The following is a 21261-nucleotide window of genomic DNA, read 5'->3' as shown; positions in this document are numbered from 1 at the left end:
ACAGTAGGCCAAGATTTTTTTTATAAAAAACATAGGTTCCCTATACGGCCCGACCTGATCCGACATTCCCATTTATTTAAACCCTAAATTCGACCCTTTAATGCCCCAACTCTTTAGTTACACAACTCCAACTAAAATTTAATATCTTCCTCTCCCTTTCACAACTTTAAAAGGCAAACCTATGCCAAATTACTCATACTTGTATGTATTACACTAATAAGTTGGGTAAATATCACTTACTCTTTTTTATCTTCTACAAATCTTCACTTCAGGTAAGGCTTTTCATGATTTAAACTTAATTAATAATTTGATTTCGATTGAATAACTATTTCATTAACTTCCAAGTAAAGTAGAAGTTGAGTAATTCGAATAACTCTTAAAATACTTGTGGAAAATTTATATTTTTTAGATGCAAATTTTTGGAAAAAAATAAAATACCTTCTGCTTGAACCCACGAAACCTACCTACGAGCATGTAAGTTGAACCTACAAGGCTGTAGGTGGTCACATAAGTGTCAAACTTAAAGCCTAGAAAGTTTAGGGCTTTGTCTGCTACCTACGAAGCTACCTACGAACCTATAGGCAGTACCTACCATAGGTAGAGATCATAAGTATCCTCTGAGGTGGAAATTTAGTTTTTTCCTCATTTTCTGATTTGGTATTGTGAGTCAAGCACTAACAAATCTCTTTATAGATATAATCTCACCCAAGACTACACCAAAGAAAGACGTATAGTCCAGGTTGAGTGATGAGTCTCTCAAATGGAGTATATCCATGGAAGAGTATCCAGTGAGAGAGGTTAGTGCACCCTTATCCCTACATAAACTTGAGGCTAAACTCATAGAAAGGCAGTAGGCAGGGCTGCTATTCAGGCAAGCACTTAGCCCACACAAGCACCAGCATCTCAGGAAGGCCCCCAAGCTACCCACCGTGTGTTGTATGAACTGGATCTTAGATGAAGTTAACCTGGACAATACCCCCACATTCTCCCATCCCTTCCAGTCTAATGAGAAATGAGATGATTTTACTTTTGGTACTGTTGAGGAGGAGCCAGTCATCACCAGTTTGAGAAGGGGTTGGGGTTGACTTCTGGAATAGTTGATCATAATATAGAGGCACCCTAGTCTGAGGAAGATGTTGATATAGTTCAAGGAACTCAGGATGTTTGTACTTCAGTCCAGGGTACTCAAGATATTGCCGCTTCAACTTCTACCACTTAGGAGTCCACACACGTCCATGTAGTAACACTTGCTCAGGCTATTCCATAATAGTGTACCGAAAGGATGCAGAGTATTAATGACAAATATAATTCCATTAGTGAGCAAGGGAGACCATAGCATTGTATTTTTAGGAGACCTGAATTAAGCTAGCTTCTTTTGCAAGAGCCTCAGACCTGCAGGGTAATTTTTATAGATATCAACTTAGGTGGATGTCCCAGCCTTCAAGATGCTACTGCTCAAAGATTTTTGGGAGTTATATTCTTTGTATGTAGCATTGGTTGATTAGTTACCCTAGCTGAGGGGAAAGGAGTAGCCTTTACTAACTCACACACTAGTCTGATGGGTTAGGATTGATGTATTAAAGGAGACTACTAGACATTTCTTATTTTTTCTAGAGGTCATAGGGCCAACCACCACAGCTGAGTTTTATTATTGATTGACTATTATGAGAAGTAGGCGCATTATAAGAGATGTTAATTAGAGGACATAGAGTATAGACTTCGCTAGATGGGTAGTTGATCAGCTTATTGATTTGTGTAGTGATAGCTTTTAGGTTGAGGGGAAGAAGGAGATAAAAAAGGTGTCACTGTACTTTGCAACAAAGTTTTAATAGATTATTATAAAGCACTAATTAAGTTTGACATATGTGGATAATGTAGTCACATGGGATCAAGCGGTATTGATTGCCGACCTCATAGCTGGCTATGATATTAATTTTTCTTGTTATATCCAAACTGAGATCCATGAGAGGGCATTTCTTTAGTTCACCATGAATACACCCAAATTACAACTCTCTTACAAGAATGTAAGTGGTCGTTGCCAAATATATAACCCAACTAGGTTGGGGTTGAATCCCACAGGGAATATGGTGCTAATTAAGTTGTATGTAGATTAGTTGACTTTTAATAGTTCTTTTCCATAAAATAAATAGGGGGATTTGATTTAGTTCACAAATTAAGGGTTTCAGTTTAATAAGATGAAATATGTGTAATAGTATTTAAATTCAGAGAAATAGCAAGCTAGGGTTATGCCCACCTTGTAGTTTTCAATACTTTCTAACTATGGGCTTTACGAATTCATACATGCATCGTGCTTACAGAGAAACATATTGTATTTAATAATATAATCATAGTGTTTATCGACTATGAAGGACTAACTCACTTTAGTTCTCTCGAATCAAAAGTGTTTACAAAAATAATACGAAATCTCCATGTAGTTAATCCAGTTAAGGCATTAACATATTAAATAGGGGTTGGAAATCCTATTTTCTTGTCACTACTCTCTTTTCCGAATCTCAACCTTTCTATCAAACAAGTTGAGTTTTAAGGCACATCCTCTATATTTGCAACCACGAGAATTCAAGATAAACGAAGAGAGTATGATATAAGCAGATCAATACATGATGAATTCAAAAACCCAAAGTAATAGATTGTATGTTACAAGGCTTCCATAACCCTAACTAATAAACTTAGCTACTCATGAATAAAACGGGAATCACAATAGAAATATTCATCATACCAAAAACTAGAAGATGATCTTGGTGTGCGAATAGTGAAAACAAGAGAAAAAACATTTTTCTCTTTCTCCCAAGCTAAGCCGCCCTTCTCGTCTTCAAAAACTAATACAGAATAGTGAATTCTGATAGAAATTTAGCATCAAGTCTTTTTAATAATCGTTTCTCTCATAATTACCTTCTAAGTCCCTAAACTAATTATAAATAACTAATTAGTCTTGGACATAGTTTCTAGGCGCCACATTTGGTCCAACAAGCTACTTTTCTCTTGTGTGATTTGTTTTCTGCAATCTGTAGTTCCATCATGTCTTTATCTACCTCCTTAACACCTGAAATCATGCTAATCACATAGGTTAGCTAAATTACATCAAAGTATAGTAAAAACATAAGAAACTAGGCACTTTGTTCTCAAACCTTAGCTAAAATATGGGTAAGTTATGGTGCTTAGGCGTATAAATACACCCAAGATCACCACCCCACCTTTAAAGTTTTGTTAGTCCTTGAACAACTTATCCATTTATGCTACTGCACAAGTTTTAACACCCACAAAGGTAAAACAAGATGCTCAAATAGGCTCACACAACAATTATGAACAAGAAGTATATTTATGAATCATTACTAGAGACAACCTACGCTCAAGAATAGACTCATTAAGTTGGAAAATTCATGCATACCATTTAAGTAAAGAAATCATATAAATTACCCAACCTTCATCAACCATGTGCCATCACAACAAGAAAGTTACCCATAGTCACTCACAATTATGTAATTTCTAACAATATGGATATAAGAATCAAGTTGCGCTCACTCTCACAAAGACTTCTCAAATTACAACTGATGACCATATGCTTTCCCTTGGTGTAGTGCTCCATTAATATCAGTATGCTAAGATTAGGATCAAATAGGTCTTTTACGGGTTATAATGCAGGCTAAAGAATGGGTAGGAACTATTTTGGCCAAAAATAGTGACTATCTTCCCTAAGCGCTTTATTATGCAACTAAGACCAATTTCTAACAACTAATTTACACCACTTTCATCTATCCATATCTTTTGTTTTCACCCCATCCCATTAAACTCAATTAACAACACTATGGTAGGAGTATGCAACCCTTTCAAATATTGTTCCAGGATAAAATTTAGAACTTTTTCAACAATTTTTGCTACTCCTAACCACATCAATTTCACATGCCAATAACTAGACTTTGGGGCATCAATTTTACCTTCTTTCTCTTATTGTCAAACTCCTAACTCAAATTTATTTTACATTAAAGTACTTAGAAGATTTTGGATCAAATTACAGTCTATTAAAGAATGGTTTAGGCTACTTATAAGGCTAGTAAAAGAACAAGCTAAACACTCAATGGGGATATCTAAGATAATGTGCAAAGGTAGGTCAAAAGAAGGCATAAACAATGGCTGTCAAAGAATTGCCTAAATCATCTCCTAAACTCACAATCTTTATTTCGCTTTGCACACACACCAGGCAAGTTCTAGAATCAGTTGTAATAAGGAATGTATAACATTCTTACATACTCATGGAACATGGCCAACTCAATTAGAAGCATTATAGATTCTCAGCCCAACAATTAAATGACTTCAACTAAAACCAATAATCACAACAAGAGTCACAACTAGAGCCTAGGTGTTTCAAATATAATGATCCGTTGCATACTATCCTATAATGCCATGTGATCCACAAGAACATTTACACGTAATAAATGACTAATTTTCTCTTAAGACGGTCGTCATCCATCCATCATCGAGAAAAGCACCTAATATGACTAAATCAAACAAACATCTAACAAGAAATAAAATAAACAAAATAACTAATCTTATCACAGAAGTATACTAAGGAGAAGGTACTAATTTCTTACCAAACAAGTAGCAAAGTAACCATCCACCCCACACTTAATCTAAGAACTGTCCCCAGTCCAAATAACAAGCTAAAGAACCTGGCTAGTAGTACTCTTCATCCACATTAGGAGTTATAACACCTGTATGGAGATCATCATCGGAGCCATTTTTCCTGTATTCATCACACCACCCATGTCAGCCACACATAATGAAACTAACTACAATTAAGATGAAGGTGGTGAAGTCACCATCCCACACTTAATTCATTAGTATAAACTAATTAAGTGTTATTGTCGGGTACTCAGACTTCGCCGATATACACTTTGATATGGTGCACCAACATTAGTTGCAATACAATTCACTCACTTTAATTTCCCCAATTCTATTTCAATGAAACACTTTTTGAATAAAATCATGCCCTACACCTTCAACCATATAAAGATATCTAGAACACCGTCACTTTTATACGATTTTCTCAACATTATGTTTAGCACAATAAGATGGAAAGTAATAGTTAAACAACTTCCATATTGGTTGTGAATAATTAACTCACATGTGCAAGATCAAGTACTACAACAATGGTGCTTATCTTCCCAAGATGTTCAAAATCCTTCTTTGACATAGAAATGGCAAGAATTTAATTCATAATCCATAAGAAATCAATTAACTATAACAAAAGGTCACATTAACTAAGGTTTAAGAAAGTAAAACTTTTCTTAAAGATGGAATATTAAGGAAGGAAGGGGGAAATTCTTGAGATTGTTATGCAAAGCGTAATCTTAAATGACAAAGAGAATGCTGAGCGAGAAATCTTACACGTCTTGGTGGTAAAATAAGGATGAATTTAGGCATTTAGGGTGTGGAGTCTATTGAAAGAATGAAATATAGGCCGGGTTGACCAATTCAAAGATGGATATATGTTGAAATTGGAAGGGTGTGCAGCGCACAAGTTTAAGTGTGCACAGCATTGGTCATCACCATGTGAAACAGTGAGCCTTTCTGGTATGGTGTGCGACGCACATGTTATCGCACAAAGGTAAGTGTGCGGCGCATATGTTATTGCACAAGTTTAAGTGTGTGCTGCCTAAGGTATTGCACAAGTAAAACTATGAGGCTGCGCGGTTGGGTGTGCGACGCACAAGCTATTGTCAACATTAAGGTTTGCGCCGCATAAGGTGTTGCATAAGTTAAGGTGTGTGCTGTATATGGTAAAGACTACTTGAGGCAGTGGGCTTAGGATATGTCTTAGGTAACACCTTTGCCATGGACTATGTAAACTTGGACACCACACGCCCTATAGTACACTTAAACTTGGATTCTATGCACCCTATTCTTCATATAAAGCATTGAGAAAGGTCTGTACTGTGGGAGATTCACCCCCGCACCCCCATCGAGGTCAGTGGTGGGCTTCAAGATCGGGCTTTTTGGCTTGATCCCTATGCTACCACTACAGACCTCGTTGAAAATCACAAAAATTAAGTCGCACTGTGAAACTTTTGGGGTCGGATTAACATAATTATGGGCACAACTCTAATACGAATCATGACTCGAGCCTTAATAATTGACCACTCCAACTTACTTGTAATATTCCCATTACTCCTAAACTTACCACTTTTGTATGGCTCAATTCCAAACCAAATTTGTTACCAATCACGTCCTTAGTACTTCATGCACCTACACTTAATAAAAAACAACTAAAAATGATTATAAGGATAGGTTGCCTCCCACCAAGCATCGTATTTTTGGTCGTGGTTTAACTTTTATTTTTGTATTATTATTGAATATGATAAAATGAAAATAAAATAATGGGTTGCCTCCCATGCAGCACCAGATTTAACGTCGCGGCACGACTCAATTATCTTGACTACTCAAACTTGGTCAAGATACATTGATGATACCATTTGTACCTCATTTGTTGGAGTAAGAAAATGCTTTATTCCAAGTCCAAAGTGTGAAGTCACTCACATCCTTGCTTACAAGTTCAACCAAACCAGCTATGGTCTCCACAGCAAGCCTATCCTTAACTGGTACATCTTGCTCATCTTCATAGAATACGTTAATAATTGAAAATACACATATCTTCTTTTGTTGTTTTATGGATTTACACACTTCAAAACTAACCTCTTTCTTGTTGAGCCTAAATTTTAGCTCATTCAACTGTAGGCCAACTAACACTCTCCCGATTACTAAGGATGGCCTACCTAAAATTATGGGTACTTTAAAGTCCACTTCACAATCAAGAATTACAAAGTCGGCATGAAATATAAAATCATCCACCTTTACAAGTACATTATGTAGAATCCCAACCAGTTTTTTCACCGATCTATCCGTCATTACAAGTCACATGTTTATGGGTGTGGGGTCTACCAAACCTAACTTCTTATAAACAGCTAGCAGCATCAGATTGATGCTAGCTCCCAGGTCTCTTAAGGCCTTAGCAAAATCCAGAGACCCAATCATAAAAGGGATGGTGAATGCTCCTGGGTCTACCTTCTTCTGCACTAGTGACCTTATAGAAATAGCACTATAATGATGGAGATTATCCACCGGATCATAGCTTATCGCTTTTTTCTTCATCACAAGATCTTTCATAAACTTAGTATATTTGGGCATTTGTTCCAGTGCTTCAGCTAAAGGCACGTTCACTGTCAATTGCTTCAACATAGCCATGAATTTGTTAAACTTCCCTTCATCTTCTTTCTTCTTTAATCATAGTGGAACTGGGGGTGGTTGCCTTCGGATTTTAGCTGGAGCAACTTTTACCTTCTTTCTTATGCCTTACTCTACATCACTAACATGCTTTGACTTAGGTAGTTGTCCCTCTTCTGCACTTTTCTTTTTGAAACCTCCCAACTCCATAGTCTCTACTAAAGATTCATCAACCATCTCCTAATCTATTTCGACTGCATCAGTATGAGAGGATGCTCCTAATTCTGGACTAGATAATATCTTACCGCTCCTAGTGGTAATGGTCATACACGATCCATCAGTCCTTGGATTCTGAACTGTATCACTTAGTAGAGTCCCATTCTATCTTTGGTTGAATACTGAGAATAATTGGCTCATCTGCTGCTCCAGTTATTTAATAGTGATTGTGTGCGAATTTACTAGTTGAATCATGGAAGATATATCACTCTTCATAATAGTCACCCCAGAATTGGTTGACTCAACTCCATTCAATAGTTTCTCCATCATGTCCTCCATATATATTTTGCCCGAACTGGTGGTAGAATTATCATGGATTCCAGGAGGTACATACAGTCACTCCTATCACTTTTATTCTTTAAATCTACTTGATGGTTCCAACCTTGGTTTCCTTGACCACTAGTCTGAAAACCCCCAGGTTATGCAAATAATTAGCCTCCTTCTTAGTGTTTGATGCAGCTTTCTTATCGTAGGACCCCACAGCTTTTACCTTTTCTACATTCCCTAATAGAAAATATTTTATGGGCAGATACATCTGGGTTTTTATATGAGCCGTATCCTTATCACGTTCCTCTTTTCTCCTACGCTGCTCTGCTGATATTATATTAGACCCAGTATTGTTTGCTACCATAGAATCTCTGGCATGCCAAGCTTTACTTGTCTTTGTTATTCTTTCTAACATGTCCACAGACTCAGTAAAGGAGAGCTCCATAAAAGATCCTCCGATAGCATTATCCACTATTGGCTTTGTAAGTGAGTTCAAAGCTCTGTACAATATTTCCATTAAGTGTTCATCAGTCATCTTATGGTTTGGGCATTGAGTCAACTTCTTTTTAAACCTCGCCAAAGTCTCATACAAAGCTTCACTAGCCAATTACCTAAAGTTGCCAATATCATCCCTCAACTGTAACATTCTGGAGGGCGAAAAAAACCATTCTAGGAAAGCTCCTTTCATTTGCCTCCAGTTTGTTATAGAATCAGGAGTCAGCTCATTCAACCACATAATTGTCTCTCCAAATAGAGACAGTGGGAACAATCTTAAACGAATAGAATTTTGTCCCACTCTAGGATTATAAAACGACTTACAAATATTGATGAAATTCACCAAATGTAGATTTGGATCATCACCAGGTAATCGACCAAAGAGTCTTTTCAAATTCAGTACCTAGATCATAGTACTGGTGATGTTGAATTTCCCCCCAGGAGATAGTGGTGGTAGAATAATTTCCCCTGTAGATCCAGCTCCATCTAAATTATCCTCATCATTGTCAATATCAAACTGTGCAGCTTGGCAATCTAGTGTTCCTCTGAATGGAAAATTATGATTTATAGGTGCAACTACTCCTGTTGCATGCCTCCTATTAGCCGAGTCAATTAAATCATCATCTCTCAGGTCCTCTTCATCTAGATTAGGTACTCGACCTGGGTTATCTGTATTCTGTTGATTTAATTGAGCATTATAGAAAACGGCTAATCCTTCAGCTTCCTATTGGTTATCCATTCTTTTAATGAGACAAGGTTTAGGATTGAAGGGTAATAATGGTTATCCTGATCTTCTGGTTCATGACATAAACAACAATGAGTCTGTAACGAACAAAAACAACAATAAAATAAGAAAACTTGACCAATAGTCAATTAACACACATAAAATCAATCGACAACCGTATTCCCCAGTAATGGCGCCAAAATTGATACGCCCAAATTAGAAATATCTTACAAGAGTGTAAGCGGTCATTGTCAAATGGATAACCCAACTAGGTTGGGGTATAATCCCACAGGGAATATGGTGCTAATAAAGTTGTATGCAGATTAGTTGACTTGGTGTTCGAATATTCAAAGCATGAGGAAAAAATATTTTTCTCTCTCTCCCAATCTAAGCCGCCCTTCTCGTCTTCAAAAACTAATACAGAATAATGAATTCTAATAAAAATTCAGCATCAAGTCTTTTTAATAATCTTTTCTCTCATAATTTCCTTCTAAGTCCCTAAACTACTTATAAATGATAAATTAGTCTTGGACATAGTTTCTAGGCACCACATTTCGTCCAACAAGCTATTTTTCTGTTGTGTGATTTGTCATCCGCAATCTATAGTTCCATCATGTCTTTATCTACCTCCTTAAAACCTGAAATCATGCTAATCACATAGGTTATCTAAATTACATCAAAGTAGAGTAAAAACATAGGAAACTAGGCATTTTTTTCTCAAACCTTAGTTAAAATATGGGTAAGTTATGGTGCTTAGGCATATAAATACACCCAAGATCAACCACCCTTCCATTTTCTTATTAAGTATAGAGATTATGTGATGCGGTAGTATTTCCATCTATTCGAGAGATTTATCAGAAAGTCAAGGCTACCTGCTTGGCAAATATTGGGTTGATTAAGGATGCTGCCAACTCGATTAAATTACATGAAGCACAACCTTTGACATCTTTCGGTGTGATCCACTTTGATAGGACCTTTATTTGGGCTGATCACATAGAGAGGCTAATATTGGGTGGTGATGTTGATATAGGTAGCCCGAGGGTAGAGCCTATAACTACTGCAGGTTGTAAGGGAGATATAGGAACTTTACCTCCAGCTTCTACTACTTCTAAGTTTTCTCCTCAACCTCCAATTTCTGGTGATGTTAGTGTGCCTTAGGATTTTTGGTCAAATCCAACCATAGGTCTAAACTACTTTAGAGGCATCCAAGGCGAGAGTTGTGTCTTTAAAATGGTTGCTATAGACAGGTTCATAAAAGAGTTGGATAGGAATATTGATAGTTTTAAGCCCCGGATAGAAGCAAGACTTTGTGAGGTTTAGGTGCTTGACTTATCAGGCCCTCGCGAGGAGGTGTCCATGTTGAGGTCAGAAGTACGCTCTTTAGCTAAGATCCACATTACAGTTTTCCCTCCAATGATTCCTTTTTTCATGCAGCCTCTGCCCAGACCATCACCACTCTATAGATAAACTTCATAGGTAAGGGTTCTGAAGCCTACAAATTCCTCAGATTCCTATGAATCTACTTTTACCCCGTAAATACTACCAACGGCCCTTAAGTGGGGTCGTAGGGTAGTGCCGACTCTATTTTTATACTTTGTTTAGGATAGGTTTTCTGATGTAATTATAAATACCCATTGGATGTTTTATTGTTAGGTTATGCAGTTTATAAACTTATTACATTATTTTGAGTTCTGAGATACACCTTTGATCTTAGAATTCTTGTTCTTGGTTTTTAGGGTTTGACATTAATTTGAGATTTCAGTTTTCATTCTAAACATTCATGAGCTCATTTGTATGTTTTCAATTATGAATTTTATGTGCGTTTTTACAATCATGAGCAGTTAAACCCCATAACTAGGGTTGTGGGAACCCTTATGGATTAACAAAATAGAGGAAGTGCAAGGTCATTCTAAATTTGTGTTTGTGCATATATTTTGGTTTTCTTTGCCTTGATTTCTTTCATAATGGTTGCAAACATTAGAAACATGCTTGTATTCGATACTAACTTGAGAGAGATACAGATTGGGAAAAGGAGATCAAAACAATAATTTGAAGCTACTAACCTTTATCTAATTAACTTGAGACTAAGAAGAGAGTTAATCTGAGATCCAGAACAATGGTTAGTAATGTAATACTCTGAGACAGAGAGGATTTGAGTTAAATTAACCCAACCAAGGTTAATATATGGTTAAGTGATACATAACCTGTTAGATTTTTCATGCAAAGCACCAAAATAGTTTTACGAGCACGAGAAGTCTATGGATTTAAAAAGTTAAGGGGAACACAATCCTAGTGGTCATCTCATACTGATAACAACCCTTTTTGCCAGCACTGTTACTATTAATATTATTCTTGCAACCCCTCTTCCCCATTTACTTATGGCAGACTTTTATCCTATTCTCTATGGGATTGATCCCAACCTTGTTAGGCTCTATATTTGACAGGTGATCACGTTATACTTTTTAGGAGGTGTGATTTGGATGACTTCTTAACACAATGATGTCTCTAACTCACCCCCAATACCCAATAATCAATCTTTCATGATCTCCTAAGCTCCTGAGTGTTTGATGAGATTTTGAACTTGAAATAAATAAGCTTAATTGGTCTTTCCAGCAAAAAATACACCAAGGGTCCTTAATCGTGAATGCAGGACACTTGTCACAAACGTGATGTTGTGATGTCTTTGTGAACATTTCTGATTTGTTGCAATCACAATGATTGAAGAATAGACCGGTCAGTAGCATTCTTTTTGTGAAAGCAAAGATTGGCCCCTTAATGTGAAGGCTAAGAATTCTTGACCTTTGTGAATGCAGCAAAAACCTTGCGATCCCGAAGGCTATTACTGACTTGCACCAAATGGTTCAGCACTAGTAAACTTGGCCAAGTGTTATGTTTTTGATAGGACCCTCGATATTCGTTCAGAATCCCCTGAATACAAATGAACTATGTTGTGCTACCAAATTCATAATTTCAAACTCGACTTACACCATCAAAATTTCTAATTTAGTTTCTTCCGATCAAAAGTGGCCCCCAGTCCCAATGGTATTTTAACCAAAATCCACCCAATTACACAAAATGAGTCTGGAAGCCTCGAGATAAAAACTAAGGGTCCCCCTAGCCTAAAATTAATACTTCATAGCTAAAAGAACTGTCAGAACTGGCATCCATGATCATTTAGCTAATGTTCAGGCCCAATGCCCTTTTCCTAACAACTAAAGCTACAAAATACGAAATAGTTCTAAAACATCAAATGAACTGCCCGGTGATCGAACTGTTAGTCCCAGAAAGTCATGAATAACTTGGGACAGTTATGGAAATGCTTTAAATGTGGAAAAAGCATGAAGACACATGAAATAACCTGGAGGGTCATTAAAATATATGGTACTAAGAGACTGTTTGTCTGCAAAAGTAACGGATCAAGATGTACCTAAAGTCTTGAACAAGTAGAGACAATGGGCCCGCATCTCATTTCGACCTCCTAAGTAGCCTTCTAAGCTGGACAATGCCTCTACTTAACCATAACCACTGAATATCTTTGGAACACAGCCATCTAATATCTCTAGCTAATATAGAAATTCGATCCTCTATAAAGGTCAATCTCTCATGCAACTAAATCGATTCCCAATGAAGAACATGTAACTTATCCAAATTATAGCGTCGCAGCATAGATACATGAAAAAATGGGTGAATATCTGAAAACTGGGGATGAGATTTCCCATCTTCCCGAACCTCATCATGCCCTTCATGGGCGATACTCAAAGAAAAATTCAGTCACTAATCCTAAACTTCAATACACAAATCCTACAGTCAACATAACACTTCTGCCAACTCTGAGATGCCTGTAGCCTACCCTGAATCCCTCAACTTCTATCCAAAACTCATGAAGCAAGTTGGTACCACAGGGTCTAATCTCAAAAGTCTTGAACAACTAATTAGTGATTGTCAATGCATACCATATAATTTCTCAAATGGCCTTATCTCAATTTTTCGTATGGTAACTATCATTATAAGCAAACTCTACCATGGCTAAATGCTACTTCTTCTAACCTCCGAAGTACATAACACACATATGAAGCATATCCTTACAAATCTAAATAGTACACTTTGATTGTTTATTGGTTTGGGGGTGGAAAGTCATTCTAAGGTCAACCTAAGTACCCAACTCCTCCTGAAAAGTCTGCTAAAAGCTAAAAGTAAAATGAGATCATCTGTCTAAAATAATAGACACAGGTACCCTTTAAAGGAAAAATATATCTCGAACATAGATACAAGTTAATTTCTCAGCACTGAAGGTAGTCTGAATAGGAATAAAGTGAGCATATTTGGTCAACTAATCTACTATGACGCAAATACTATTAGAACTATAAGAAGAGTAAGGCAAATCACCAATGAAGTCCCTATTAATCCACTCCCACTTCCACTCAAGAATGGGTAGTCTCTAAATAAAACCACCATGTCTTAGATGCTCAGACTTTACCTTCTAACAACATAAATAAAGAATCATAAAGTCCGCCATATCCTTCTTCATACCACTCTATCAGTAATGCTACCTCAAATATCTATACATCTTAATTGTCCCAGAGTGAATAGAATATTTAGATCTATTATCCTCCATAGCATTAACTAAATTAAGTCTCCAACCATCAAAACACAAATGCGACTCTCAAATCTCAAAATGCCCTCAGAATCTAAGGTAGACCCCATGAACTAACCTTTCATTACCTGATCTTGAGTGCTACAAAGTTTACTATTCTAAAACTATCGATCCTAAATCTACTCCAACAAGGTAGAACTATCCCTAAAACTAGGAAGAAACCTCTTAGGTCAAAAATATCAAGTTGAATCGTCAAATTGGCCAAAGGCTGAATGTCCAAAGCCAACGGTTGGTCTGAAACAAAAATAGAAGCCAAGAAACTTCTACTCATTTCCTTCTCACTCGAGGCGTCTGCTACCATATTTAACGTGCCCAGATGGTATAGAATAGATATATCATAGTCCTTCAGCAACTCAATCCACCTATGTTATCTCGAATTAATCTTTCTCTAAGTCATAATATATTAAATACTATGATGGTATGTAAATATCTTACAAAGAACATCCTACAAGTAATACATCTAAATCTTAAGCGCAAAAACTACCATCGCTAACTCCAAGTCATGAGTAAGGTTGTTGAGGTTGTTCACCTATAATTGCCTTAATGCATAAGCAATAACTTGTCCTTAGTTCATCAAAACACACCTCAAAACAACATCAAAATCATCACAATACACGGTAATCCCTCACCCTCAACTGGAAAAGTAAAAATAGAAGCTAAAGTGACCAAGTTCTTATGCTTCAAAAAGATTCACCCACACTCATTGGACCACTAAAATAATACATCACTCCTAGTTAATCTAGTCATAGGAACTACAATAGTTGCAAATCTCTCAATGAACTATCTGTAGTACCCTGCCAAACTAATAAAATTGTGAACCTCAGTCAATGATATAGGTCTAATCCAATAACAAATAGCCTCCATCTTTGTCGAATCTACCATAATCCTCAGACTCCAGGTATCCTAGGAATGCCATGGACTCTAACCAAAACTCATATTTTGAGAATTTGGAAAAAAGCCTATGATCTCTGAAAGTATGGAGCACAATCTTCAATGTTGCTCGCTCCTCCCTACTTCTAAAATAAATAAGGATATAATCAATAAAAAATCACAAAAGAGTCTACATAAGGCCTAAAATATAGTTCATCAAGTCCATTAATGTTGTTAGGGTATTGGTCAACCAAAAGACATTACCAGGAGTTCATAACGACCATAGAAAGTCTTAAAAGTTATCTTAGGGATATCCTCTACCTAAATCCTCAACTAATAGTAATTGAATATCAAATAAATCTTTGAAAATATTATTACATGCTGAAGTTGGTCAAATAAATTATCGATACAGGGTATAGGATACTTATTCTTCATCATCACCTTATTGAGTTACTTGTAATCGATACACATATGCATAGAACTGACATTTTATATTTATTAACAAAATAGGATCACCCAAAGGAGATACACTCAGCTTAAAGAAACCTTTACCTGGAAGACCCTAATACTGATAATTTAGCTCCTTAAGCTTGTCCAAATCTATATGATAAGGTGTCATAGAAATAGGTTGGGTGCTCAGATCAAGGTTAATAGCAAACTCAATATCATGCTCAAGAAAAAGGGCAGTTAGGACAGTAGGGAAAATATCAGGAAACTAACAACAATAGGAATAGAATCAAGTGAAAGACTCTCCATACTAATATCACAAACATAAGAAAGAAAATACCCACAACCCATGGATACCATTCCTCTAGCCCAAACATTCAAAATAATCCCAATAGACATGTGGCTAAATGAACCTTGCCACAAAATCGAGGGTATGCCAGGCATGATAAAGGTAACAATATTAGGAAAACAATGCAAGACCGCATGGTAAGGGGATAACTACTCCATGCCTAGAATCATATAAAAATCCACCATATCAAGTAGAATAAGATTATCCAGAGTATCATACTCTCAAACCATCACAATACATGATGTATAAACCCAATGACTACTAAAGATACCCATAGGTATAGCTGTATAAAATAATGGGGTGGCTAAATCTCTATATCTATCTTTGGCTTATGAGCAATAATAGCGTCTGGTGAAGGCTTCCTAGCCTAAACCCTAGCTAGTGCTGCAACTCTAGCCTGGCCTCAACCTTTGATGGGTTCCCTAGGCTTGGGGTCTCCATCCCCAACCACCATAGCTCACATCTAATCCATCTATGAAAAAATAGAACAAACGAGAACTGAAGAACCGATATAGACTCAACTTATAAAAGTTAACAAAGAAAGTAAGGTTTTCCAATGAATATCTTGTAGCCTCCCAAATATAGAATGCGAATATCATTGCACCAATCCATAGGACTCTACTAGATACCTTCTCTTATACCAACAATACTAGTGAACTAAGGCTCTGATACCAATTTTTTATGACCCTATTTCTCAAGTCGTGATGGCACCTACTTTAACCCACTAGTAGGAAAGCAGTAAACCATAGCCTAAAACATCAAGTAATGGGTTAAATAATGAAAGATAAAAGAATACAAAATATATACATGTAATAGAAGTAAAAAGTAGTGATATATATATATATGATCATACTGAACAACAAAAGAATAGGAGTAAAAGTACAAAAAAGTATCACCGTGACCTAGTAAATTTAGCACAAAAGCCATTGAATTAAAAGAATAAAATAATAGACAATATCAAATATACAGGTAGTCTCAAAATACACAAAAAACTATCTAAAAATAGAAGGAGAAGAGAGGATCAACTCTAAGCTCTAAAAGGTCACCCTAATTTTGAAGCGGTAGTAAGCTTGAGGATAACATAAATAATCGTGGCATGTACTTGGATCTGCATCATGGAAAAGATGCAGAAGCATAGTAATGAAACGTAGGGGTTCCACCATACTAGGGGGGACCAGGTCCCTTAAAGTTAATCACAAGCAATAACACTAAAAAGTTGTAAGAAAGCTAAACTTTGTAGGAATTTATAAACTCAAGGATTTAAAGTGGAAACCTCCTTGCTCAAGGGAGGAAAAACCACGGCTTTCCCTCACAAGCACCTTAACAATCCATTATAATCAACCTCTTGATTACAAATTTGATTTAATCCTAACTCTAGGCTCTAACTGTATGTAATAACTCTACGACAAGCCTACATTGGTAACTCTATCAAGAACATACCTAACTCTAAGCTTCACCTACTTGTAATTACTTTACTACAAGTCTACCTTGATAACTCTTCCAAGAAAACCCCTCAATATTGATTAAATCTAACTAATATTGAACTCGGGTAACTCTACCTAAGTACTCTTCCATAAAAAAAAAAATCATTACTCTTATAACATGAGTAATTCAATTGCAAACCAAGACTCGACTCGAGAACTCATACACTCTCTTATTATTTAAAGAATGGAATTTGAGCAGTGTTGCAAAATTGAGTTTTCACCTCTTTCGCTCTTTGAATAATCAGGATTGTAAAAGATACTAATTGAGAAGCATTCTTTTCCTTTTATAGTGGAATAAGGATTAGGGTAGAAATCTGATTGGGCCAAGTATCCTGATTGGTACACATCTTACCTGCACAGTTTGTTACACTAGACGACAAAACTGTGTAGGCTATGTGACAGTTATATATTTCCATGAAGACCCAGGGATCTTGCCCCTTGTTGTCAATAGATCATCATCAAAACAAGATATAGCAATTTTCCCCTTTTCTGATGATGACAGACCATAGAACTTGGAGCACCAAATGTATTCACCTTTTTCAGTTAGAGTGATTACCATTGTTGTCAGTGAATGTTCCCCCTATCACTTTGCACTTTGCTTCCCCCTGTGAATATACCATTATGCTTGAGCAAATTTTTTCCCCTATTACTATTCCATTATGATATCAGGATGCACCAATATTCACACATATTCACCTAGTTCCTAGTCCCTTATGCATCATGAAATACATACACCTAGTCCCTACCACATGAGTATTTCTCCTTTTGGCATCATTGAAAAGTGATAACAGTAAATCAAGAGTAAAATAAGAACTAGTTAGTTAACTTATGGCCACTGGGGCAACAATAACATGGAGAATAACTCTAGAATTAAGAAAGAGATAGATGAAACACACAAACTAAGATTTATACATATGAAAAAAGTAAGTATCAATAATTTAAATGTTCTAGAGAAAGAAAGCCACAGGAATCAAGAAAGATTAATAGGTAAATGACTTGGGAAGAGGGTCTAGAGAAGTAGATCCATGTTACTATTCTATGTAGAATGACAATGTAACAATTCCTTGGTTAGATTCCTTATCTCTATATTCAAGCTAAGAACCTCATCATTCAAAGTTGAAACTCTCTTCTTTAGTTTGGCATTATCAGTTCTAAGCTCTTCAGAGATACTTGGATCCTTTTTTTAAAGATGTTGAATTGTCACTTACAATTTGTTAATCTCTCCATCCTTAGAAACTATGTTGAATTTCAAATCCTTTATTATCTTGCTGACCTCACCTTGAGAGATGTCACTTGATTTCTTTTTCACACACTTAGTTTTGACCAAAGGATTCATACCAAATAGTTTTAGCATAGTTCCAAGAGTTCTTTTCTCACAGATAATGCCAAAATGATCAAAAACTTTGTTCAACCAATATCCATAAGGCATGTCATGTTTTCTATTTTTTTCTCATGAATAACTTTATACATATGCTCTATCATTAAGGAAGGTAAACAAATGAACTCAAAACTGCTAACACACTCCATCACATGCAAATCAGCAGCTAAAGCAATGTTCCTCTTTTATGATCTAGGTAGAAGCACTTTGTTAACAAAATCAAAGACTAATTGGACTTCACTTTTGAGTGATTTCCTATTCACTACATCCACAAACTTTCCTTTAACCTTTAATGCATTTTCCATGAACTCTATTGATGGTTGTTGCTTTGAGACAATCTTCACACCACTGATAGAGACCTATAAAATTCTTCCAAGTGATACAATATCAAGATTTATCTTCTTCTCTTGAACTACAGCAGTCATCTTCAGTCTATCTTAAAAAAATCCAATATGGAGTATAATTTCTTAACTACCTCATAAAAAATTGTGGGAATGGGTCCTTCTATAAAATGGTGTCATCCTTGATGTATAACTAGCTCCACCAATTTTATCATACCTAATTTTATTAACACACTTAAGTCAAAGATACTCCTAGTTAGTACCTTTTGATTTTTCAATAACCTATTCCTCACTTCTATAGACACAACCTTTCTTTCCTTTTCCAGTTTTCCATTCTTAAAAACACTATTGGTTCTTCTTCAAGTCATTTTTCTCTTCTTGGAACCAAGTCCTTCTAAAGTTTTTTACTTCTCACCAAAACTTCTAGACTCTCTTTAGGATTTCTTGATATCTTACTGACATTTTGTTCCTTAGGACTAAATACACCCTTTCTTGGGCTATTCAACAGCAAGATAAGATTTTCATCAACCTAGGTATCATCCATGAATATGCTACCAGAAATATTAAGAGGATTCAAGGATGATTCTTCACTAACGAGTTGAGTGAAAAAGAAATTTGGCTTTTCAAAAGCAGGAGAATAAAGGTGTTTTTCAAGAGGATTTGAGAGAGGGTTTTTATCTATGCTAAGATCAGAGTCCTTTGAAAGACACAAAAATGTGGAATTTGCAGCCATTTGGAAGTCCCTTACACATAAAGGTTGTTTTTTACTAGATTATTTCTTTTTACAATAGAAGGAGTGGGTACAACAAGATATTAAAGGAACACATAAGCACAAGGAAGAGTTTTTTGTGAGAATGAGATGTGATCAATTTTAATTTTAGGGGTGACTCATCCTTTCTTTTAGAATAGGATAATTTTCTGACACAACAAGAAAGAGTGGATGCAACTTTTTTTGACAGAACAAAAAAAATGCACACTCATGATACTAACATGAGAGATGGGACTAGGTCCCTCTCTTTCTTGAGTGAATTCTTAACTTTGCGCATGTCACATTTGTTCTTTTCCAAATTTATTCCCATGGGTGTATACCTACAAATATATGATACTGAGTTAGACCAACAAGTACATACTCTACCAAGAATACCTATCTCTTAATAATAGCCACTTTTTAGGGAGAAAAATTAATTCATCTAGTAGGTCAGGTTAATTTGATCAACCCCGACCTCATTCTATGTTTTCATAAATTGTTCCTTATATAGTGCCTTACTAAATATGTCTGCTATTCGATCATCAGTCTTGCAAAATTTTATGCAAATAGCTCCCTTCTCAACATTGTATCTCAAAAAGTAATGTCTCATATCAATATGATTGGTTCTCTTATGTTGCACTAGATTCTGGGTTATATTGAGAGCACTTGTGTTGTCACATATCAAAAGGATAGTGCCTGCGACAATCCCAAAGTCCTTCAATTATTATTTGATCCATAATAATTGAGCACAACAAGAATATTTATCCACATACTCAGCTTCAGCAGTAGATAAAGCAACTAAATTTTGCTTCTTAGAACCCCAGACGATTAAGGAAGAACCCAAAAATGAGCCATTCCTAAGGTAATTTTTCTATCTACTAAATATCTAGCATAATCAACATCAACATACCCTATCTGATCAAAAATCCCCTATCAGATCAAAACTATCTCCAGAAGAATAATACAAAAGTAGGTCCCTTATACCTTTTAGGTATTTGAGAATTCTTTTTACAGCTTTTAAATGAGACTCTTTAGGACAGGCCTGAAAGGTTTCACCTATTCCTACACTAAACACAATGTCTGGCCTACTTGTAGTAAGATATAGTAAGGATCCAATAATCTCTCTATACATGGTCTTATTAACTAGGGGACCAAATTCATCATAATCCATCTTAGAGTTGGTTCCAATTATAGTTTTAATTGGCTTGGTAGCTCCTATGTTGTATTTCTTTAGTAGCTCCTTGATGTACTTCTCTTGGCTTATTATTGTCCCATTGAGAAGTTTGCTTGATCTATAAACCTAGGAAGAAACTCATTTCTCCCATCGTGCTCATTTTAAATTTACTCCCCATTATCTTTGTAAACTCTTCACACAAGGATTCAGAAGAAGCACCAAAGATAATATCATCAACATATATCTGAAAAATCAATAAGTTGCTACCTCTGGACTTTAAAAGGAAAGTATAATCAATTTTTCCTTAAAGATATTTTCTAGAAGAAACTTTGAAAGTCTCTCATACCAAGACCTAGGAGCTTGCTTCAACCTATAGAGAACTTTGTCTAATTTGAATACATGATGAGGAAAATCTGCATTGATTTTTGAAGCTTCTATTGTATTGCATTGATCCAGTTAGTATCTTTTCAAGCTTCTTTTTCATTTTTTGGTTCAATTTAGGATAGGAATGCTGAGAATGCCATGGAATTTATGTCTTGAACTTTTATTTGAACTCCAGATTCCAAAGATGTAGTCAGATTCTTAAGTGGATGAGAAGATTTATGCCTCCATTTGGATCTTCTAAGATTAGCTCTACTGGGACCAGGTCCCTAAGGAGTTTGACTAGATCCTTCTTGATGTTTTTCAACTTGATCTGGGTTTTGTGATTGAGATCCTGGATCACCATCACTCCCATTATTATGATTCGTATCATTTACCTTTTCACTATCACCTTCAGTAATATTATCTCTTTGAACAAGAATGAGTTCTTCATTTTC

The sequence above is a fragment of the Capsicum annuum genome, chromosome 3 (genome assembly GCF_002878395.1).
Source record: "Capsicum annuum cultivar UCD-10X-F1 chromosome 3, UCD10Xv1.1, whole genome shotgun sequence".
Taxonomy (NCBI): Eukaryota; Viridiplantae; Streptophyta; class Magnoliopsida; order Solanales; family Solanaceae; genus Capsicum; species Capsicum annuum.
This window is presented reverse-complemented; position numbering follows the sequence as displayed.